The sequence below is a fragment of the Cyprinus carpio genome, chromosome A23 (assembly GCF_018340385.1).
Source record: "Cyprinus carpio isolate SPL01 chromosome A23, ASM1834038v1, whole genome shotgun sequence".
In the NCBI taxonomy this organism is placed as follows: Eukaryota; Metazoa; Chordata; class Actinopteri; order Cypriniformes; family Cyprinidae; genus Cyprinus; species Cyprinus carpio.
The window spans coordinates 738,872-764,126 of NC_056594.1; the positions used below are offsets into that span (position 1 = coordinate 738,872).

At 40.5% G+C, this 25,255-nt stretch overlaps 2 pseudogenes; both read right to left on the minus strand.

The window, feature by feature from the left end:
* Positions 1-35: 35 nt before the first annotated feature.
* On the minus strand, positions 36-6,095 carry LOC109090264 (annotated as a pseudogene).
* A 2,566-nt stretch (positions 6,096-8,661) lies between these two features.
* LOC122135206 lies at positions 8,662-23,460 on the minus strand (annotated as a pseudogene).
* Positions 23,461-25,255: the final 1,795 nt, after the last annotated feature.

The window sequence follows — 25,255 nt, forward strand, 5'->3', positions numbered from 1 at the left end:
AATAAAGATGTTCAGCTAGTTACTGTCACATGTGGTTAGACCTCAAACTCGTTCATGGCAGCCGACCTCAAATGATGCAGAACAATCTTCAAGATCCCGTTCATGATGTTTGTGGACACTCTTCCCACCATCTCTGTTTTTTCATCTAAAAGAGAGCACCAAAGTAAATAAAAGTATGCATGTGACCATTTCAGAACATCTCCGAATGACACAGTACCTTTGTGAAAGCTTTGGTTGCTCGCGCTCCAGGAAAGTGCTCTCAACTTCCTCGGGTATTGTTAATACATGAGCAAAGCAGTCCAGAATACACATCACTGTTTTCTCTTGAAGCCTGAAGATGGTAATAAGAATGGATTCACATCTGGAACAAAATTAAAATGTACGCATGAAATGTGTCTTGTTAGTCATGTTGAACCATACTAATCTAAAGTTAATAAAGTTTAAAAGAACAGATCTGATATTTCAATCTTACCCTATCTAGGCAATTGAGCACAGTTTGGGGGTCCTGGCTGTTCTCTGTTAGTGTGTGAACATCATGAGCTGAGATGATTGGCTCTTTGAGCTGCTCCAGCCAGGACCACATGTTCCAGACAGAATAAATGGGTCTTTTTCCAAACACAGTCGCTCCCACGCACCTTGACGATTAAGATCTGCCTGCGGAGAAAAATGAACAAATTTACAAATCTTACATTCAGAAAGTTAGGGCCATATTTTTCTATATGATGTGAAGAGATAGCCAGATTGCTAGCCAGAAAGGACAACAATTGACCCATCGGTAAGCCCCTCCCATCGAACGCAGAAGAGCCAATGGCAGTCGAGTATCAGCTGCACACGGGGAAGCGGAACTCAGACATCTGTAGGTTTCAGCACCAGGGAGAAACACTGGAAGATCTGGAGTTCAGTTTGATGGTGGTGTTTTATGCTACAAAAATGGCAAAACGATGTGCCTGATTGGAACAGTGATTCCAGGTATCCTGAGAGGATGGGCAATGGAATTTTTTTTTTTCTATTTCCTAAACCCAAACAAAACAGAACTAAATGTCCCTAAGCATTCACCCCCCAATCCCAATGAAGATAAAACTTTAATTTTCTGGTTGTCACTCTCATTAAGCTACAATTTTCATCTGCTCAAGCAGAACATTAATGTCATCTGTGGTACGTGAATCCTGGGATGCTGTCATCTGTGATCGTGACCAACGTAACATGAGGCTTCTCCAGCTTGCACTGTGATCGGTAAACCCCTCACTACTTCCAAATTAATCTTTGTTACCCCACCATATTTATTTTAAATCTGTTATATATCCCTCCATGTCATATTTAAGTCCCACTTGAATGGGTCCTTGACCAGTGCTCTAGCAGAATTGATCAAAAACATCTTGGGACAAGGTTTCACACTGACAGCTGTCATTGTGAGACAGTTAGCAACTCTGTTTGTTTGTCCGAGTGAGCGACAGTAACTAAGGGGGGGGCAGGGCTTACCGATAGGTGTCAATTTAGGTCCATCATGCAGAGCTGCCTGTCTTCAGTGACACTATGAGGATGAATTGGAGGAAGGCAGAATAAGACTATACATGCTAAAACTCATTGTAAGTACTTGGATGCAGTGTTTGTCAACAGAAGACCCACATAAACCCCTGACCTGTTGGTTCAACAACCATGCTAGGAATTTTAATGCACTGAAACAGAGAATATGCTGATTTAATAGTGACATTTCACAAGTTCACATGTTTATGTAACTCTTTAATGAAGAATTTTTGGCTTGCTGTTGAGTTTCGGAGTCGGGGCCGAGCCCTGAAGTACCCCCCAGGACTGACTGGACTGGTTTTATACCGGGTAGGAGGTGAAGATGACATAGCGTAGGGATACCGGAGAGAACTGTCATATGACTCCCAACACAGGAGATAAGCAGCGCCTTACCTATGCCCCTCTTCAGTTGCTGATTGGTCAGATTAAATAAACATGTTCTTTCCAACTGTTTCTTTGAAACTCATTTAAACTATATTTAACACAATGAACTAAGAACAAAAAAAAAGATCTTTCAGCCATGCAAACTCTCTAAACAGTGAAGATACAGTGGCAACTTTGTAATCGTGTCCTGAAGTGCAATGGAAATAGTCTGCAGTCTTGTCTGAGACCATACATCAAAACCTTGATTCAGGTCACAAAAGACCACAGATCAACTCTTCAAATCTGATAGAGTAAAGTATATAAAGTAGATCACTGGGAGCAGGTATCCAAAAAACTATGCAGCCACAGAACTCATCCTGCTAAAGATGGACTCTCTTGCCTGGAGGTGTGCAAGTTCTGAAAAAGACCCCTAATCACACACCTCTGCTCCTCAAACAAATCCTACAAAAAACCAGGGATGGGCCCAGCTTCGGTCCTATTATTTTTTTAAGCAAGCTCCTTAACAGTTTGGTTGGATTTCTTCAGGTCTGTTTTGATTAGGGATTTGAAGTCAACCCTGCAAAACTGTGGCTATCCAGGCACAGTAGTTGCCGATGCCCTGTCCTTAGCTTTAATCCTCTTAGTAAAGGGGTTGCAGAACTCCCACATCCCTGATCCTGCTAATCAAGTCCTTCAGCTTATTTTGAAAACTACCATGGTATAACAGTATGTGTTGGACTAAACTCTGCAGTTTCTGCACAGCTGTCTTAGTAAATCAGTACATGCATCTACCTGCCAAGTAGACACCTTCTGAATTTGCTCCTTCTCTCCATCCTTCTCGAGGTCTACCGCAAGGGACTGAGCCACCAGAGGCGACGTGACTCCAGAGACAGCTCGGACTGGACAGTGATGAAGGCACCTCCGAATGCTCCTTTTTCATTGAGTTGAAGGTCCTCGTCAGGGTCAGAACTTTGCTTGCAGTCTTTCCTCCAGTAGGACAGTATTCGGGTGATGTCGCTTGTGGGTGCTTGCTTTTCTCATCTGAAATGCCTAAAGATTGGCTTCGCTGCAGGACTCGACTGCCTCCTGTGTTTTGAAGCATTGATGAGATCCCTTCTGTCTGGTCCCTAAGTTTTTCAGCTCCCATAAAGTTTCTGGTTGAGCAGAAAGATGGGAATTGTCCTTACAAGCCCCCCAGAAGGAGTGACATAGTTGCGGGGAACACAGTTGACAAGCTCCCAGCTGCTCATTGATGGGAGTTGATGGATTCTGGCGAAAACCCCAAGAAGGTTATCCAAGATGTTTTAAAGACGCGGCGAACACTCTGGAGGTCAGACTCACTGTAGCTGAGGCTCTAACGGACATAGTAAAAAGGATTGATGTGTTGCCATCTATTGTCTCTGGGTCATACCTGGAAGAACGGGACTGATCAAGCCAGCCCATTTCCCAAATCTCTCTGTTTAACTGGGTACCCTGATGCGTCATTAAACGTTGTCTTTCTGCCACAGGGATGACGTCAGGAACCTCGACAATCCCATCCTCGATAACCTGGACTATTCGCTGCGATGTACAGTAATAGTCTGCACGATGAGAGGGAACGACGTGTGGCAGTACCTCAACTTCCGACCTGCGTATCCGTGCGTATTTTTCTGGCATACCAAGTCGTGTGAAAGAGAACAGGTTGCGCGCTAGGCGCGCGTTGCAACACTTTCACCAGGAGCGACCGAACCTGGGCAAACGGTCCTGACCACTGTGCTGGTACACTCTGCTGGCGGGGGGTCCGTTTGCATAGTGCCGGAACTACGAATGGCTTGTCCTCTATTAAATCAGAGATGTGTGACAAGAACTAGAACAGGCAGCACCACAACCTACTACATACAACACGTAAAAGAGTTAGTTCCCAAAAAGCGTACATCGGTGGAAATGTGGCATTAGGGTGCAAGCCATGGCTTTTACGTACAGGAGTATCTTATTAGGGCTTGTTTACAATCGGATGTGAGAGGAACGTTCAGGGAGAGACAGGGATCAGGACAGCCTGTCCTGGAGCCTGAACAATAGAGTATGGTGCATTGTCAAGGCGGCATTATGTATGCGGGAAGTGCCCCTGGTCAACGACTGACTGGGGCGGTTGGTACGCTGGCGAGATGGGCCCCCCACTGCTTCTAGTGGCCTGGGGCACGTGCTTTTTAATCCAGCCCTCGACCCTAACCCATAGTCATGGGTCTGTCTCACAATGCTGTTAGGAATTGACAAAACTGTATTGTCGTTTATGTAACCGCTTCGTCTAAATGATCTGTGTAATGGAAAGGACCATGAGCCGGGTGTCCACACTGAGAGTGCTTTCCGTAGGGCGTTGACTACCTTCTACACCGAAACAAAAAAAAAAAAACATTTTTAGTCCACTTTAGCTCCCTGGCCTTTGAGGTGCGTACGCAGATGCTTTTAACTAAGTAACTTACGGCTGCATAATAACTGACAACCATCCATCTGGAGTACCGTGGGGTAGTAAGTGTGCTGCTCAAAGACAACAATCATAGTAGCTCATGGCTACTTGTGAAGGGAATTGAACCAGCACACCTCTAACCACATCACCCAAAAGTGATGTATTTTTCTTCAATTTAGATATATACTGGACGTTTAAGTCAACCAACACAGAACTGTACCTGTTTTCTGCCAACCCTGCTAGGCAGTGCCCATGCATTTGCCCTCTTGGATGGCAAAAGAAATGACTTTCACCATGACAGGTTCCCCCGATGTTTTGCAGAGAACGCCACAACCATAAGTCAATGTTCCAGCTAAAGGTTGTAGAAATTACCAGAACATCAAGTATGGCGAAGAGTACCTTACCAAACTGAAAATATAAGACCAACACACGCTGATGTTTTTACTATATGGGTGTAAAAACTTAGCTTAGCGGCTTTAGCTTCCGTAATGTCACCCAATCACTCCAGAACACCTGCATTTGAAATCTAGAAAAGTTTGGCAGAAGCAATGTAACAAAAAAAGTCACTCACTAGCCCAGCCTCCATGAATGTCTCCGGGTCGGTACGATAAAGCCACTCGTGGGGATCCAGCGGTTTTCCACAGCTGGCAGGGTGTCCGCCAGGGCAAATGGAGGTATAATAAGGGTCCTCAAACCACATCTTAACACGCAACCAAAACATGCGCTAATCATAAGAGTGTACCAAACACCTACTGCAGAACCAGTTTTTCTAAAGGCCCACATTTCTGCTCTGTCATCAGTTGTTACCTCAAAAACTGGTGCTATTACGTCAAATTTTTCAACTGATTTTGGTGGAGGGCGGCCATAGCCAGCAGATTATCAGTGATCCTAAAAAAGAAACCATGAGGAAGGAACCATGAGTTGGAATAATCCATTCATACATGCTGTGGATTTATTGATTGTTTTTGTATTTTTTTTGGTATGTAAAATCAAATAAAAGCCAAGCCTTTGATGATCGGTTGACTTTCTAAAGAGGAAACATTTTAGGGATCCCCCAGAAACTCTTTATTTTTGTAACTCTGATACAAGAACAATGAACATGACATGTTGATGTGCTGGAGAACACTAAATACAGAGAAGCTTCCGGTTCATAAGACTGGCCAAAGGCGAAAAACCTTATTTGCGTAAAGGCCATGTTTTAAGTAAACAGGTGTTGAGTGCACGCAGTGTACCAAGACGAGTAGATTCCTCTGATGGCCTGTGTCGGTCTTCACTCCAGTGTGAAGTATCCTCGTACTTGCAGTTCTGCCCACCACATCCCATGAGAGCACTGCATATCGGTAGCGGGATCACAATAACACAGCGACTCTCGAACCATTGTGTATTTTGCTCTGGGGACCCTGGAACCCGTCACTTTTAAAAAACAAACCGATATCATCTATTTAGAAAATCAGCAGAGTGATCACTGGCTCTTACAGAAGGGGACTGTGCTTTACTGTCTTATGAATTCCTTTAAGAATCTGCTCAGTTGTTGAGCAAAACCTTTCGCCAATTAATGAGACTGGCTCAGTTCTGCTGCAATATAGATCTCAAGTATACATGGAAATTCCCGTGTTTGCTGTTTACGGAGTACATTAGGAACTCGAAAAGGTTCTTTAAAAATGGCCCCAAAAGGACAAAACATTCATTCTGATTGTGTATTTATTTGACTAATTACATCAAGTTATTCATGTTGTTTGTTTGCCATTTCCTTACCAAAGTCCATGATACTCCTTCCTCCATGGTAATATCTGTTTGGGCACATGATAAATTGCAAGAAAGTTAGCACTACAGATGTCAAAGGGGGGAAAAGCGCAAAGTGGTGGGTTGTCAGCGTAAGATTAATATCATGTGATATTTAAAATATAATATATATATATAGGAGGGATATATTAGTTTAAGATGTCACTAATGCTCACCGAATGAAGCTGCATTTATTTGATTGGAAATACAGTACACAAACAAAAAAAAAAAAAACTGAATTTTCCTGCATCGTTACTCCATTCTTCAGTGAGCTTAAGAAACAGTGTTCTTTATTATAATCAATGTTGAAAACAGATTGCACTGCTGCTTAATTTTGTGATGAGTACAAGTACAGTCTTTCTCCCTAGTTCTTATTAATGCAAAACAGTATATAACACAGCTTCATCAATATACCTTTAAGGTTTCCCCCTCAAAAGTTAAACATCCAGAGGCGATACAGTAACTAGCAATATTGGATGGTATGTGTGCTTAATTGTCACAATGTCAAAATGCACAAAAAGTCAGTTTCAGTTCTTTATGCAAAAGAGTTTTGGTTTTGACACCCATGGAGCTCCAGCTATGTCAAAGCTTCTCAAATCAAGGATATAACTCGTCTTCATACAAAAGATGTTTGCATTTTTCATTAATTCACCATTATTTCACTTTGTACATATTGAATTTACTACTTCAAAGACATCTGTCTCAGACATCCATTTAAAAGTCTTGTTGCCAACCATCGTGTTAATTTCTTTACTCACCATTGATTCTAGAGATGTGTGATTATTACTACACCACAAACACAGCTAGAGAAAATCAACTGTACTTTCTCTTCGAGGGTCCATTGAATCCTCAGCTGATTTGATCAATTGTGTCAATATATCATGTTATTTTGGTCTTCCTTTAGATGCACAAGCTTCCTCACGGGTGTGCAAAGCTCATGGACCCATCCAGATCGGCTGTACATCCTGGTCATTTTCAAACGGCTGAGTGTCTGACTGAAGGTAGAGTTAATACTGCTGTTCTAGTGTCTCACATCAAGCCAAAAGAGTAAAGCAGCTATTTCAGGACTCCACCTCAAGATTTACCATCTAATCCACGTACTCCTGAAGTAGCCTATTTCTGCCTGACCGCTGACCTCAGAGCGGACAGCATCGTCAGCCACAGAGCTCTGCGCTGCATTCTAGTCCTTTCAGCTCTATTTTTTATTGCTTCAGGTCCATACGTTCATAAGCGGCTGGTTAATTCACGCCCATCAAAAAGGCCAGTGCAGCGCCTACTAAGCCAGTAACTTGAAAATGACAGTGAGGTGACGTTCTCAAAGCTTTGCAAACTGATGGGACTTACATCCAATCTGATTAAAGGAGAGTCCCCTCCTAAGTAGGAAGTGTTAACAAACAGCTGACGCACTGCTCCTCCATTTCTCCATGCAGCATCAGAGTCAGACTCATTTACGATGACAATACATATGCTGGAAGACAAAAGACAGTAAGCCACCTTAAATGAATTAAAGAACAGAGATTTTATTGTTTATGAATAAAGGACATAGGATAGATGACCATTAGTAATAATTACATAACTGTACTAACAGAAACCTGTTTGGCCCTCTTAAGTGTCACTGATGACAGTTTGTAAATGTCAGTGCATCACCATATTTTCCATATACAAGGTGCCATAATCTACTGTATGAGTGCAGGAATCATCTACAGTCACCCTGTAATCACCAGCGAACAGATTCATCCACTGTTCGTAACATTTGTTTTACACACATATTAAAATGAAAGGAAACACACCATAAATGGCAATGAAGCACTCTATTCTGCTTAATACTGTCAACAAGCTGACAATATAATTTATTAAAAAATTTCAGATTTCATGAAATATAGTCTTATTTGATGAAACCTTCATTGAAAGGGTCAGTGAAGAATGCATGCAGAGCCATCTCTCTGGATGTGAATTAAACGTGCGTTACAGCAAGGTCACAGATTACTTGGGTTTTACTTGTTTCCAATAAAGTCCATCATCAAACTCTGGGCAAAGCCGGAAAATCACATTAAGGGCTTCACTGGTGAGATTACCAGAGTTCACACAGGTTGAAGTGTGTCATTCAGAAAGCCCTCGGACACAATCTTGTGACACATTTTTACACAGCGTGACACTAACTGCCATTGGAAACTGCTCACCAGCTCAGACTTGTTTTTAAATAAAGATCATGAATCTGAGAAGGGGAAAGTGCTCAGTACTAACGGTCCCTTAATTAATGAACAGCAGCATTCTGGCGAAAATTAGTTGTCTGGAATTACACAATTCTAAAATAATGAAAATTTTTTTAAAAATACAGCATTTTAACTTAGAATCACAAAAATAGGTCAAAGAGAGAAAACAAATAACAGAATAAAAATATCAGCACGATTAGCGTAAACACATTTCATGTGTACTGTATGATGCTGGGGCGAATCACGCCCCTCTTGTATAAAATACAAGTACTGCTACTGAAGCTGTTGCTTTGTGCTCTGTAAAGTGTTGTTTGGCTGGTTTTGAGCTCCACACGGTTAATGTGGATTCCAGTAGACATCTACTTCTTTTTCTTTCTTCTGATTCCCTTATAGAGAAAAATCACAGTCAGTATGGATCATAATATTAAGAGACAACCTCCCACACTCTGAGGTTGAACTTTGTGATTTGAAATGGACAGGAAACGAAGTTCATATAGACAGAAAAAGAAAAAGAAATTTAAAAAAGTCTGGCATGTGTATATTTTTTGTTGAGTGTTTATATTTGCTACATCAGCTTGTATAGCTATATATTATGATACAGGTGAATATGAAGCTCATACTCAAGGATGAAAGAAAAACACAATTTTTATTCAGAGGCCCAACCGGAGTAAAAAGTTGCTTCAGTCCAGTAAGTGTTCATCTTGAAACATTACTAACAATCTAAGGTATACTTTTGTTTACTTTTAAAAATAAGTAAAGATATCACAGTAAATATTATTCTGACCTTTACTTGATCAAAAAATCAGATTTGACTGCAAATTATTCTGACCTTTACTTGATCAAAAAATCAGATTTGACTGCAAAGAGACGAAGGCATGTAGAAGATTGTGTTCTGATCATTTCGATAATTTAGAGGCATTCGAAATTTGCGTACATTTTTGTGCAAAATGTTGTTGTTTTTTTGTTAATGGAAAAAAAAGTTGTTTTTGGTCTATATAGCTATTTTACCCTTCATGACAACTGTGAGGGGGGTGAATGTGTTTTATAAACTCATCTGTTTAAATTATATTAAGTCTTAAAGTTCGGCATAATTAAAGGGCGTGGCCACTTGCCTTGTGACAGGTGGATTGTTGCTGGTGTCACCACAGTTGAGCTAGGATTCAGCAACAGCTCCACCCACGTCCCGCCTCTTTGCCCATTTTCGATTATCCTGGAGTGATGCGCAGCCAAGATGGTGACAGCCAGCTCCGCCCACTTTGGGCTTCAAAACCCACGCGTGACGTCACGGACACTACGTCCATGTTTTTGTACAGTCTGTAAGCGCCAAATGAGTCGCTGTAAAAATAAATAATTTAACAGTTGAGGATGAATCAACTCAACATGAGAGCCAACACAAATGTGATGACATGTGAAAGAAAACGTCATCATGTTTGAAAGAAGAGCAGCTGAAGTAGTGTACAAACTCTACTACTCTAAACTCTACTCAGATAACTATATAAGAATTCACGTTCACGTTCTTTGAAAATATTTAGCTTACAGATCTCAGATTTTAAATGCTTCAATTTGTTTTTTTATATTATATTATAAATCTAATAAACAATTGACCTCAAAAAGGGTATTCATGAGGCAATATCAGCTTCATTTTTCATGTTATATTATATTAAAAATACATAATATGATATTCTATTATTAAAAAGAATTTAACTGTTTTTCAATCTAATTTTACAAAAAATGATTTTTTATAAATTTTTTGGTAATACAGCACTGTAAAAAAATCTCAGGTATCCTAAAATGTGCATTATTTACATCAAGGGTCAAATTAAATATAAATAGCACATTAACGTTAAAAGGTTGTACACTTTTGTGTGTGTGTGTGTGTGTGTGTGTGTGTGTGTGTGTGCGCGCTGTAATGTGTGTGTGTGTGTGTGTGTGTGTGTGTGTGCGCGCTGTACTATCAGGAAGAAAAACAAATTAGAGGGAACATTGCGGCAATTTATTTATTTTTAAAATGCTGGCAGGGAAAGAGTTAAAAAAAATAGTTCAATCTACTGCCCATTTGGTCAGGTTTCTCACCTGTGCTGCTCCACATCATGAGGCTGAGCTTCTCTCCTAACAGGTAAAGAGGAGCCATGCTGAGCGACGCGCCTCCGAAGAAAACACACAATCCCACGGGATTGGTCAGGCAAAAAGTGGGGGCTGAGCCATGATAGATACACCCAGATCCCTGACGCATGGTGCACCCACAACACCCTAATGAGGAGACAGACGCATGTAACACAGACAGAAAAAACTAAACGAGAGTCACAGAGTTGTAGATCTGTGTGATCCATGCAAGCAGAACAAGCTTACCATGACAGATACAGGGCACAGCCAAATAAAGCCAGACTGAAGATCCCCTTTGTGCGACTGGGATATCTGTGATTCTGAAGGAACATCTGCAGCAGCAGCAGCGGCAATGATCACTGTGTGCTGGGGAAAACACAAAACCTCAACTACCTGCACATCCTGCATTACACCAGACACCTGGATTAATGCTGCGCACGCCGGTCACAGAGCTCCGTCAACACAGCAGTACATTAACTATTAAATAATGCACTCACCATTGCATGATTCAGCCAGATGGGAATGATCTCGTCTAACATTTTTGGGTACACCAGCTCTCTGTCATAAGTGGTTAGAGAGTCCAGAAAGAAACGAAACACAAACTGCAGGCAAGAAGATCACATCACGAAATTCAAAGTTCACATTAGTAGTCGACCAATAAAGGTTTTTAATAACCACTGATGATACCAATATCAAGAGAGCAGGCTGTCCATGGTCCGAATAAAATAATACACAAAATTATTGAAGCTGACACTTATTTTACACACACACACACACACACACACACACACACACACACATACAAACATATATATATTCACATAAAAAAAAAAAGTAATAATAAAAGACAACAGCATTAGCATCAAACAAACACCTTTTGTTGAACAGGCAAAGTTATCAGTTAATCAATGAGCCTGATATCAATCTATTAATAGTTTTATACATTCACATCCCGTCTTATACATTCAGATAAATCTGAACCTAAAAAACCTGATGGAAAAAGTGAATGAATGTCCATGTTATTGCGATCAGTCCAGTCACACACTATAAAACCACTTTCAAAATTACAAAAAACTGTACCTCAATACAAAATAAGAATACATGGGAAATATATAAAGCCTAAAAAAAAGTTTCACAACTATCATAAATACTATAATAATTATTTTAGCAATCTATTGTGGATATTAACAGTATATTTAGTCTTTCCAAAATACTGTGACATCATTCGGACAGTCATGCTCAAAAAATCAAGCAATATGTCAAAAGAATTATGTAGCATAATTAAATCAATTACCAATAATAAAACCTGTAGTTTTACTCAAAGAAAATATACCTAGACACATAAAAAAAAATGTGAAAGAGAACTTAAACTTTTAGGCTAATACAGCTACAGCTATGACTGCATGAGACATATGAAATACAGCACACACGTCAGATGATAAGTAAAAACAGACTTTTGTGCTGTCATTATTGGAGCTGGACAGCCCCAGTTCTTATTGACTTTAACTGTATTAACAGAGAGCAGACCGAGGTGTTCTTAGAAGCTCTTGTGGTGTTCTACAGAAGACCCATCACAAAGGTTGAAACATCACGAGCGTAGAGAGAGGGTGAGAGAGAGTCTCTGCCGGGCTGTTAGTGAAGAGTTCAGTCAGGGCTCCAGACGAACACCAGACAGATGCATCTGCAGTACTGAGCGGAAACGAGGGATGGGCTTCAAGCTAAAAGCTAAAGTAGTGAAGTAAAAGACCGCTTCTTAACCCAGAGAAGGTGAAACATGTTGGTGTTCTTGGGGAAAAAAAAACACCGACAGCAAGTTTGGATATTTTATACTTTTCTTTTTTGGTTTTCATGTTTTGAAAAGCTTGTTATCTTTGCTGCTGTTACCTCACGTTACACTGGAGGCTCTCTTTTATTTTATTTCATGATTTTTTTATATTTAGATTTCCTCAGTGTTTGCTAAATGTTCTGTAATTTATTACTCTGTATATAATACAGCATGTGATGTATGCCATGCCTCATTCGTTTATGTTACAATGTCATTGTATCTTACGGTTTTTATTGTTGTTGTGCCTTTTAATTTAGAATAACAATGAATCCATCTTTTGTTCCTTTTATTCTTAAAAAGTGAAAGGTGAAGTAGATGAAAGGAAGCAAAACAGTTATACTTTTGTCTCTTAAACCGTGACAATGATCGCGAGCATGCAAGCGACTTATAACAGAGCAAAAGGAACTCACCTTCACAAAACCAATCACAAATAATACTATACCGGGGTTTCAATGTTAGCCACTTTCGTTTTCCCATATAACTGCCAAAACTAGACTGCTAAAAGTTCATCAGCAATGCAGTGATTAATCCCATTCTGTAGCACCCCCATACAAAAAAAAAAATACCCGATCAAATCATGTGTAAGTGTAAACCAACAGATTAAAGCGACCAGTGTGGGAAGAAATGACTGACCTGGAGCCCTGTAAGTGTGTATTAAGTTTCTAAAAGATAATATTTTTAGTGGCTATTGTAAGTTCCTCGACATTTTCATGCCGCTCATACGACATCGAAAACCATGACCTGTACTCATCAGCCAACAGTCCGCGCGCGTGTCTGTAGGTGGTTGAGTTACCTCACAGTCCCGACGGGAAACGCCAGAGCAGTTGTGAAGTATGAATGTCTCTGGCTCTGGTGCAGGGAGCAGAAGGAGCGCCCGCGCTGCGCACTCTGTTTGACAGATGACAGCGCTGCTGTGCAACCGCGTCCCGCCAGCACAACACAGCCCAGAAAAACAGCGCGTGCGGGACACCTGCAACAGAAAACAACACGGGCAGGTGACACGCGTAGTCCTGACTGACAGGGAGTGACATTGGCTGAGAACTAGCTACCTACCAGATTAATAAACGTCAAGGTATTTCCAGCGTCCTCCGTATGATCGCCACCCAGGTGTCTGTCCGAGGTTTGGCCAGAGTACAGTTCGCATCCAGATAGTTAAAAACAACAGCTGAAAATAAGCAGATGAACCAGCAGGCTCAACTTTGGGCCTAGTATCGTGGCGGCAGCCCATGCTTTACCGGCTCATGACGTCACGCCCGGAAAGCCGACATTTCCTCTTCCAGGAAGAGTTCTTCTCCTGATTTTTTTTACAAAAAAAAAAAAAAGTCAGAGATTGTCGAATATGGCGAAAAGTTTCACTCCTCAATACCACTTCCGGCCCTTCTGACTGTTCTTTGGGTATGCAGTCTCCACTCTGATTTCCATATGAGGGACGCTCACAGGAACGAGTGCAGAGAATGAAATGGAGGGTCAATGGCGGTGTATACCCCTCACAAAGATCCACATTTTTTTCAGGCACTATAATTTTTGTTGTCGATAGTAAGTTTGACATGTTGTATTCGAAAGGAGATGCAAAGAAATTACACATTGCTCGGGTGGTAGATGTTTTTAGAGTCACTTATTTGCTTTAAAAAGTATTTTTCAAATTGTCAATGGACGTCATACGTTATACGTCATTAGCAGAATGCTAGCGTGTTTATGTGGCCAACAACCAACTCAACCCTGTAAGACAAATCGAAAGGACATAAGTACTCGTTTCATTCAACTTGGTTCGAACTCATAAACCCATGTTGAACTTGCCCCCAAAACCCACACATCAGATCTGAGATGTTCTCAACGGCACATCGGGTGAAAGGGACAAATTTAGCCGTCTAGGCCCCATAGACTCCCATTCATTTGGCACTCATGGCCGATCGCCCCCAGTGGAACTCTGGTGGGAGCTGCAAAACCAAAATTCGGTGTACCAATAGGACTTAATAGAGAGTGTGGGAAGGCTCTCCGTAGACGGGCTCTGAAAAAGTTCTTATTTCGTCTGCCTTCTCATAAACATTTGCGCGGAGGACTTTTATACGCATCACTCCTAACTGGGACGTATTACTGGCCCTCCCTCAATGCGTTATCTGGAGACTCCCACGCTTTAACCTTTAAAGCCCTGCGTAAAAAAGTCCAGGTCGTGTGCCAAAAAATTGATAACGACGTTTCGTAGACTCATAATCCTTTTTGTGCTAGGGATAAAATTTTATACAGAAACATTGTGTGACTACACATTCGAATAACGTGAAAAACCATGTGAGGAGTCTTAGGCTTGCGTGGATGAATCGATAACACTCCATTATCACTCCACGCCTCAGGTTCTTCTGATTCAGTCCAATCTACATCTGCCATCTGGCATGTTTTCCAGTCCTTGCTTACCCAAAGTTTCAGCGCACAAGGGCACCCCACCTTAGTCTAGGGAAAAACGACACTATCTTGTTATCCTAAACCTTCTAATCACAGAATGCCCTACTGTTGGCTTGAACAGAAATAGTAAATGTCTGCCTTGTATATCCTTCATTCCGTTCTTTTTGCCATAATTATTGTCGGATATACTGTTTAACACTCAACCCGTGCGGTCCCAACTCCAACTCTACTTCACTTCGTAATTACAGGCCTTTCGTAGCCATTTCATCTGCACTCTTATTCCGGACTGAACACCTGTGTGAGCTGGCAACCCCAGAAACGGGGGCCACTATGTTGACTATTTTAGTAAGTGGCGCGTTGAAGTTGGTTACTAAGTGAATTGCCTCCCCGGTGCTCTAGTGTGGTCTCTACCATATTCAGTTAACCAAAGCATTAAGTGGAGTATTATATCAATTGCCTCTCCACATATTCTCAATGCTTTGGGCTTGAACTACTTCCAATTTCTTTAAATACAGATTCTGATGCTAATCTATATCAAACCAGGCAACCCGTAATCAATATTAGCTCTAACTATTACCCTATAAATCATACATAAAACAACCTCTTTAAGTGCACCCCATCCAGTCCAACCAAACACATTTAAAGTAAAGTATTTAATAACCCTACTCCACATTTTTCACTGTTTTATTTGTGTTCTTGTCCAAGTCATTCTATTCCTCAAACCAAACTCCTAAAAAACTTAATGATTTTAACTCTTTCTATAAGAACTATTATATAATACTGAAAGCTCTTAATCTAAAAAGTTTTTTTTCTTTAAACCAAACACAAGATATTTAGATGTTTCCAGACTGAAATTCCAAAACCCCATTCCTCTGCGGAAAAGCCGCTACTTTATTTAATTTCGGTGTTGTAAGTGTTTATAAATATGAATTAAGTTCCGCCCCATCATCTTTTCCAAACAGCCACTCATCATGTACTCAAATAATGCCCATTCTGAAACCTAGATTTAACGTGTGCTAAAAATTAAGATTAAATAATCTACATTTAAATAACACTTCCCTGAGCGGGGGTTCCATTGCCACACATTTTCCTCACTGGACAGAGACCCGTTCTACTTTCACTTTGAATCGGTACGCTCCTTTCAAAAATTTATTAATCTAATTTAAGCATCCTAACTCTGATCCCTGCATTTCACATACAACTTTATCAATAGCGCCCTCTTTGCCATACTGTATCATAAGCCTTTTTAATGTCCTAAAAAAAAAAACACCCATGAACAACTTCCTTATTTGCAATATAGCTCTTCTCAATATCTAAATCTAACACGATAGTATGTGGAGTCCAGTAGTAGAATCTTCCCATTCCTAAAACCACTTGGATACAGAAGAACAAAGAATTATTGTTTTTCAAGCCATAGATACTTAATCTATCCCTGAACCATACTTTCCATTATTGTACATAAAACAGCTGTAAGAGCATTGGACGATACGACTTTAGGATATCGCCATTTTGCCCCCGGTTTTTAATATTGGGACAATCGGTTGCAAATCATGTCCATTCCTTTTGGCAAAATAACGCCATTCCCATACTGCATAATTAATTTCAATTTCTTTAACTCTTTCCTTTTACTATTTAGCGGACTAATGTGTGTTTTGAACTATGCCCCTCCTTAAAGGACTTCAGGAAAGTTGTTGCCGTACTTCTTCTTCTTTTTTGTTCAATAGCCAAGGAGCATGACCTTGGGCACCCGCTTAGAGGTCTTCCACAGAGCTTCATCCAGTGAAGAGTGGTCATGCCTGTTTTTAGGAAACAAGTTTTCAAAACCTTCATACTATAATAATATATAATAGAAAAGGTATTCAGATCTAAATTTCATTTGTTAAAGGATATCTGTAATAATTAAACAAAAATAGTTTCCTGATAATGTGTATAACCTATTTTAATAGAGCCGACTTTCCCTCCCCCAGGGTTTTTTGCCCCCCCCCCCACCATGTTTTTCGTAATTGTTTGTAATGATACCATTCCAATTTAAAAAACTGGCATGTGTTTTTTTTTAGGTTGTTTCTCCTTGCACTTTTGTTCAAACGCATGTCCGAGGGCTGTCTTATGAAAAATCACGCCTTTATTTGCACTGGTACAAGAACATGTACCAGTATAACCAAAACGTACCAAATACAAAAAGATTTTTCTTCCAGAACAGAAATTCATTTGTGGATAGAGCAAGGACTCGTGGTTTTTATTGCCATGTATTTATTTTTGCTATTTATTTTAATGTCACACCTCAAAAATTGTGAATTCTGAGTAAGGCAGCCTGCTACTGCAGTATGAGTCCCTTAAAAGCGACTGCGTAGCTTAGAATTCTCTGATTAGGCAAACTGTACCCTGAAGCCCACATGATTCATCTGCGCTACTGCCACTGAGAAGCCTAATCAGTATTCCATAATCAGAGGCATAGCTTTTATTGACATTTTTTTGAGCTTTGATGGTCCCAGTCGTCCGCCATTAAATTGAAATTATGTAAATATATAATGCTTCCACCCCATAAAAATAAAAAATTATAATATGCATAAGTAATGATATCATATAGTAAAAATAATCTATAATATTAATTATAATAAAAATAAGTTTCACAGAAGTTTACATGTGGGTTCCACAAAGAACATAAAACCAACGAAGAAGGCCAGAGCGCTGAGGTTTTTCCATACCTCTGAGGTCGTTTGTTAGCAGGTCTAAAGCAGAGTATTCTCTTATTCAGCATGATGTGAAAACATACCATTTGCGGAAACCACAGGCACCACTCACTTTTGACCAAATTAACTTCAAAATATCAAGACAGTTTCAAGATTAATTGAGGCTGTTTTTAGATTTATATTAAACAAACTAAACAAAAACCCTATGACATTTACTTGACGATCCAGCATATATGTCCACGTTCTTTTGAAAGAGTAAAAATCTGCTCAGGATTTCTTCCATTCGCATTTTTAGCCACATACTTTTCTCCGAGATATACTCTTAGTACAGCAGAAATTGCGTCGCGCGTCGTGTGTACGTACTACTGAACGCGCACGTACGAGTACAGGATCGCTAGAGGAAACAGTCTTTTGAAATCCTCCTGTGAAGATGCTGGGGAACCGCCAATAATTTAGCCTAGCAACATGCCTTTGTTAGTCGCAGGCAAGCGGGTAGCGTCTTTCCAGAAGGCCTGTGCCCGACAGAAAACATCTCCTTCAGTACAAGGGCTCCCTGATATAATACTGAAGCCAGCACCCGGATAGAAATTCTCTTTGCCAAATAAGGAGGCCCCTGCGACCAAGAGCGAGAGCCCAGGCGGCCAGGGGCCCTGGAGAAGCAAATGATGGCTGAAACCGGTCGGCCTTGGTCTCAAGTGTTCTATTGGCAGTGATACCAACGCAGGGTGAATAGCAGGAGTGGACAAGGGACAAAGGCTGAAATGTGTTCCAAGGAGTTCCAGGCGTAGCTGCATGTCGCTGCCAAGACCAGAAACAGACAGTGGTAGCTTCTTGCCAGTTCGTTGCAATGAACATCAAGCCACTTGACACGGTGGCTGAGCAAAAAAAAAAATAAACACCACTCTTTGCCCTATCTCAAGCAATGCTATCGCGCTCAACAACTCGTGGTACTTCTTCAGTGCATCATTCACTTACACACTAGCAGTCAGCTCGCTTGTAATATAATCCAGGAATGTTATGCTGCATCCAAACGTCAGGCCTATAGAGTATTCATCGATGGCCGAAACTGCGTCATCCAGAAAACACTAGTAACTCATCTTTCGTCTGGCATCTTTCTTATTTGTGTCAGAATACATGAATTTTTTGTAGTCACCCAAAGACACCGATAGCTAGTAGCTGCTCTATGCACTCAATAGCTATTCTTTGCATCTATGAATATTGCCCGAGTATAGTTAACACAATTATTATAGTGGCGAAATGACCATCGCTCTTAAGAATACCACTGACATTCGAAGCCCCCTTCCTTCCCAAGGACATTTAGCCCGTAAACTGGGTGAACTTCAAGCTTCCTTCCCTTAAAGAGCCAGCAAGGCAGAATGCAATAGGGCAAGAAAGCTTCCAGAGCGTCATCAAGGGCTACGAATACTAGACTCTCGACAAAAGCGAGGATCATGCTGCGTAGTTCCCCTGAAGCCCAAGATCCTCATCAGCCTTCGGTGGTCTATAACATCACCATTTACGGAACCCGTGCACTCAAAGCTGAAAGACACATAGCCTAGATGGCCATCCCTATCGTCTGCCTGCTGGATGTGTCGCTCCACAGTTATTCATAGAGCCGCTAATGCTAGGTCGTTGCGTTGTGAGAGCCGCTGGTGCTTTAGCGACCAACTGAGGGACACTGAACGTGACGAAAGCCCAGAGCACTTACGGGTGAAGTTCAGTCGACCTAGACATGTTCGCTCCGGCAAGCGATGCGCCCAAACATCAATCAACAAAAGCTTTAATGCCCCCTGCGGCGGGCACAGCCAAGAAGCGACATCTGGAAGTCGCGAAGGGTTGAGCTTGAACAGGGCTAGAGTGGCGGAACGTGGTGTCTTCCAGGCAGTTTTTCTGAAGGTCCTCAATATCACCGTGGGGCCAATGGCAACCCTCTAGCCCTGTGCTCGTTGACTGCTGGAACAATTTGAAAATCAAACATTAAAAGTGACAAGTGATAGGCAAACACCATTTTATATTTCTAAACTTATAACCAATTACAAGCAAGATCTATTATGACCTTCCCCAACCCCTCCTCCCCCCCCCCCCAAAAAAAAAAAAAAAAAGGAATATTTTACACAACACGAAGACACAAAATACCGGTTTCATGACTTGATGCGAAAAAGAGACGGTTCTTTTTGGGACATGACAGAGACTCAAGATCACCTTCCTCATATCTTAGATAGGGCTGCCCTTGTTCCATTTGTGACGCTTTAAGGTTGATCACCATTGACGTTCTGTATGGAATTACTAGAATCTACCACACATTACCAAATGCCTGATTGCTTTAGCCAATTGTCCAAACTTACCCCCTTTTTCACCATTCAGAAGAAAAACCTGATGAGATCAACGCCCTATGTAATTTATAGAGCCTCCAGTAAAAATAAATTGACACTATAACACGGTTTTAACACTGGTGAGAACAATAAAGATAACTATGTATAATAATACAAACAAGTCTATTTACAGCTGCTAAATTCACTCTTTCCAGGGAGAAACCTTGCAATCTGGTGGACCAGTGAGATCTCAGACACACAGTGGCCATTTATGATCATGAGATCTTCTGTCCACCAGGGGTCTTTTTTAATCACAGAAGGGTCGATGGTGATTGTGGCATCGCTCACGGCACTAGTTATGCGCCTTCGCCATTTAGTTAGCTTGCCACTTGATGCCGCCAATTCTTGTCACCATAGCAAAGTCACCAGCTGATCATGAGCTTTAGGCATGAGACGTCAAGATAGTTTTAGATCCAACTAGTTCATTGACTCATACTAAAATTTCTTTAAATAAACAGTTGCTGGCTGTCCGCCATCTTTGAAAAAATACAACATCAGAGTATGGGTGCTCATTCAACCCCCCCCCTAGTATGAATAACCACATCAACAATGCTGCCACCCTTTTTATCGTCTTTTTCTTTGGCTCATGGCTTCCCTTATATGATGCTCTGGGTCCTATACAACCGTGCAATCGGTCTCTACAGTCCATGGCCTGCATAGCGATCCTTCCAAACACAATTACAGACTACAAGAATATAAAATATATACAACAACAAATGTTCAACCTTAATAAACGACCAATATTTATGATGCACATTTAGATTTAGATCACTCACAGGTAGGAAGGCCTGGATCAGCTTCCCAAATCATCCCTGCACAAACCTGCCCAAGAGAGCGACACCCAAAGACTTTCATCCTAACGTTTTTTTTTTATCCAATTAAAACAAACCACACAACAATAAAAAAAGTCTATTTTCATTTGAAACACCCAAGCGATGTTTTGTATACAAGGTTGAAATCTCTAAGAAACCTGTTATGAAGAGGAGTGAGAAAATTAGCTAGAGACTGGAAAATTATCCATGGGAAGATAACAGGAATAAACGGGCATTTGTGCAGAGAGAAACTTGAGAACTTTAGACGTAGTTGAAACAAAATTCTTTCTCCCCGCGACACGTCCGCAATCACATGCAACACAGCACACTTGCCTTGCAGGGCTAGTGTGAGGCCCACGGAATCCTACCGAACTGTTCATTCCTACATTAACATGCAGAAGATACCTTCTTTCAGTGATCCATCTTTGTGAGATATTTAACCTACGTGACTATAAATATTACATACGATCCATGTTCAAGGTACAGAACAAACGGGCGCTAAAATTGTGTAGCAGTAATTACAATTTTATTAAATGTAATGGTTTTCTGTTTTATAATGTATTTTGAAAAACCAATGTATTTCTGTGATTGTAGAATTTTCCAGCCGTCATCATTACCCGTCTTTCAGTGTCACGATGATCCTTGATTTATCATCCGTGCAGGAAACACTTTTTTTTCACAACCTGTGATACTTTTATTTTTTTTCAGGATTGTTTTGATGAATAAAACATTAAAAAAGAACGCATTTATTTCAAATAGAAATTGATTTTTAACACGTACACTACCGCTGGTCAAAAGTTTGGCGTCAATAATTGTTTGTTTTTTTTTTTTTGGAACAAATTCATATTTTTATTCAGCAAGGATGTGTAAATTGACAAAAAGTGATAGTAAGAGATTCATATTGTGTTAGTACACAAAAGATTTATAATTTTTTTTTTTGGGTTTTTTGTGAAAACATGAGGATTGTTCGGTTTGAAGAAGATTTTATGATCAATGAATGCTGAAAAAAAATATCTAAAAACACGGTTCCATAAAAAATCCCAAAACATAATTTTTTTAATTTTGTTTTTGTTTGCATGCAGGTCAGCTTAGACCAAACAACCCAAACAAAATGTTTGCACTATATGATACAGTTTCTATAAGTTTGCCCAAAATCTTCCACATTACATTCCCATAAATTTCTGTAAGTTTCCAACTAGGAATAGTTCCACAAAATTCCCCGAAATTAAGTATCCAATCGCTGAAGTTTCCAGAAAATTTCAGTAAATTGTCTGCCACTTTGCAATCCTAATCAAGAACATGTTACATTTTGGTCAAATTATACCTCAAAAGAAAAATAAACTATATTTATATATTCATTAAAGGGGTAAGTTTCACCCCCAAAACTGAAATTAGACTGTGTGTACTACTCACCCTCCGATGCATCCTAGGAGTATACATGACTTTCTTCTTTTCAGACGAATCCAGTCGGAAGTTCATATTAAAATTGGCCCTGGCTACTCCAAGCTCTATCATTGCAGTCAGCAGGGGTTGCAGTTAAAACAGTCCACAAGTCGTCAAATAAATGCACAAGCATTCATAATAAACGTGACCCTCACACCACTCTTGCGGGATGAATAAAGGCCCTCCTGTTTGCAGGGATCCATTGTGTTTTGTTATAAGAAAACCTTGTGCATTGAAAAATCTCACATGATTATTACAATTAATGCCGAAAAAAGCAATGTTGGAAATGTAAACTGATATTCTACTGACACACTACAGCAAAGGATAGAAACAAACTCTGAATTTTTTTGTTGGTGAAAATACTAAAAACCTAAGACTTTTGCACCAGTACTGTATACAGTGGAGAAAATATTTATTTGATCCCCTGCTGATTTGTAAGCCTTGATCCACTTTACACAAAAGAAATGAGTCTGCTAATTTTTTATGAGTAGGTTTATTTTAACAGAGACAGATATATCAACCAAAGAATCAGAATAAAACACATTTCCACGGAGTCCGGTGCACGGATGAAGATTAGAAAATTGATTTGCTTCTTCACGTGAATGAACTTAAGTATTTGATCCCCTAACCAACCAGCAAGAATTTGGCTCCACACAGACTGGTTTATGTTGATGCCACATGTGGCTGCACAGATTAGATCCTGCCACTTTAAAAAAGCCAAAGCATACTTCGGCCGTCCGCTGCAAAAGTAAGCATTACGCCATTTTCGTCGTCAGGACAGTAGCCAGGGGCTTTTAATAATATAATATATAACAACCCCCCCCCCAAAAACAGATAGAATAGAAAAGACTAATAGAAGCTAGCTGTGCCTGTTAGAGGTCCTTTTTTTATAATTGTAGTAATAAATAGCAAAAGAAAATAGATAGAATACAAAAAGATTAGAAAGCTAAGCTAAATCTTTTTTGAGAATAAGAATTAGAATAGTGGAGTGCTAAAGTTAGAGGGTCAAATAAAGATGAGAAGAGATGTTTATTTAAGCGATTCTTGAAGATGGCTAAGGACTCAGATTGAGTTGCGGCATGCGTCATTCCACCAGGCGAGGGAGAACATTTAAATTTAAAAGTCCGTACATAAGTGACTTTGTGCTTCCTTTGGGATGAACAATAGCAAGCGATGTTCACTTGCAGAACGCAAGCTTCTAGAGGGCCCATAAGTCTGGAAGTAATGAATAATTTAGTAAAGGGGTGCAGAGCCCAGTGGTGGATTTTTATGCCAAACTCAATGCCCTTGAAGTTTTATGCGAGTAGCTAAATGGGTAGCAGTGCAAATTGATAAACAGAAGGTGTGACGTGTATCTTTTTTTTTCGGCTCATGAAAAATTAATCTTTTCCAAGCCTAACTGGTGAAAAACTCGCAGCGGCCACACAGAATCCCTGCTATAGATTTTTATACCACAAAAACAGCTCCAAGCCAGGTGCAGAACACTGAGCCATGGTAAGTGGTTGCGACGATTGAATGAAGTATGGTTTTACTAAGACATGATCACTCATTACTGTTCAAAACACAGCAGCGGAAGATCATTAACAGAGGCAGACATGAAACAGAGTACATGCAACATACCGCCACTTCCTCTTTCAAGCAGCTGTGCTCTTTAACAGATGACTGAAATGAAATCCTAAGCTAAGCACACTGAAACTAAACATTTTGAAAGACTCACATTAGTCAAAGACAAGACTTTCATTACTCAAGTAACACAAATTTATTTTCCGGGACAGCATACCGTTAAATCCATGGGCGACCATCGACTGTTTGAGTTAATAAAATATGCTGTGCCTTCAACAGATAGAAGCACAAACAGCGTGTGGAACGCTTGAGCGGTAAGTACATAATGAAAGTATTTCAGTTTGGGTGGTGAACGATCCCTTATAAGGGTTAGTTCACCCCAAGATTTAAATTCTGTCATTAATTTTCCACCCTCAGTCATTTTAAAACCTTAAGAGCTTCATTAATCTTCAGAACAACAAATTGAGCATATTTTTTGATGGAATCTGAGAGCGTCTGGCCCTCCTACGAGACAGCAACGCAACTGACATGTTCCCAAGTCCAGAAAACGTAGCAAGGAGAGCTGTTAAAATAATCCATGTGACGTCGAGTGGTTCATCTGCAATGTATACGGTGTCAAGCTACCAGAATAACTTTTGTGCGCAAAAGAAATAGAGCCGCTAATACTCTGTTTCCGTTCATTTCAGAGTAAATACAACAACAGGGAAGACAGATCCGGTGGGTGTGACGCAGCTGACCACATGTAACAGCATACGTCCAGGGATATGCTTCCTAAATGCCACCACCTCCTGGGTTATGCCCTGAGGAGACAAATGTTTAAAGAAGTTTGTTTATTTTTTTTTTGCCCCCACACAAAACATATTCTCGGTTATACTGTCACATTTCTGCAAGACTTTCTGAGCATGATACTAGATTATTTCATAAAGCACAGTCCAAATTATCTTCAAATGGATCACATATAAAAAAGATTGCATTGCTGACATTTTACATAACAGAGCAGCATTGCAATTACATGAAGTTTTTTGGCACAAAACGGTTTACAAAAGCAAAGGTTGTAATTTTTCCTGCTTTTCAATAATCATATAGAAGAACGTCTAGATGAGGGTGCTGACAAGAGATAAGGCTATGCCAGATCCACAATACCCAAAAGACAAGCAAGATCAGAATATCTAGACTTTTAACCGCATTTGCCAAACTACATCGGCTATTCCAGAATGGTGCAATCAAACAAATCTCGCTATAACCGCAATGTCCTTTAGTCTAAACACAACGAACATGCCTGTGCAAACTGTAGAAATGATTGACTGCCCAAATGATCAATAACATCTTATAAACCCCTCACATGACCAGCTTAGGTTCCGCCCCTTCGCAGCGTTTGCCCTCAACACAGTCCCAGTGTTTTCAAGCATCCAGAAACACCCGTGCGCTCAGTGACATTGAAGGGTGACAGAAGCCTTTCCTCGGTCGACGACCCAGCCTTCAGAGGAAAGCTGTCCTACTCCAGCCAGATGTATGAGAAGCCGTTTGAAGGCGTTGGAGCTGCTGGTGGCCAGGCTGGGGGTGGGATCTGGAGTGCGGCCCACAGAGTTGGGGCACCGTCTCTCTGGTGAACTCTGGGTCAATGTGCTGAAGGTCTGCTGGGCCTCTCTGGAGAAACACAGCAGCCAGAAGTCTTATTACACAAATCACCTTCAGTCTAACACTGTCAGGTGAAACAGAACTGAA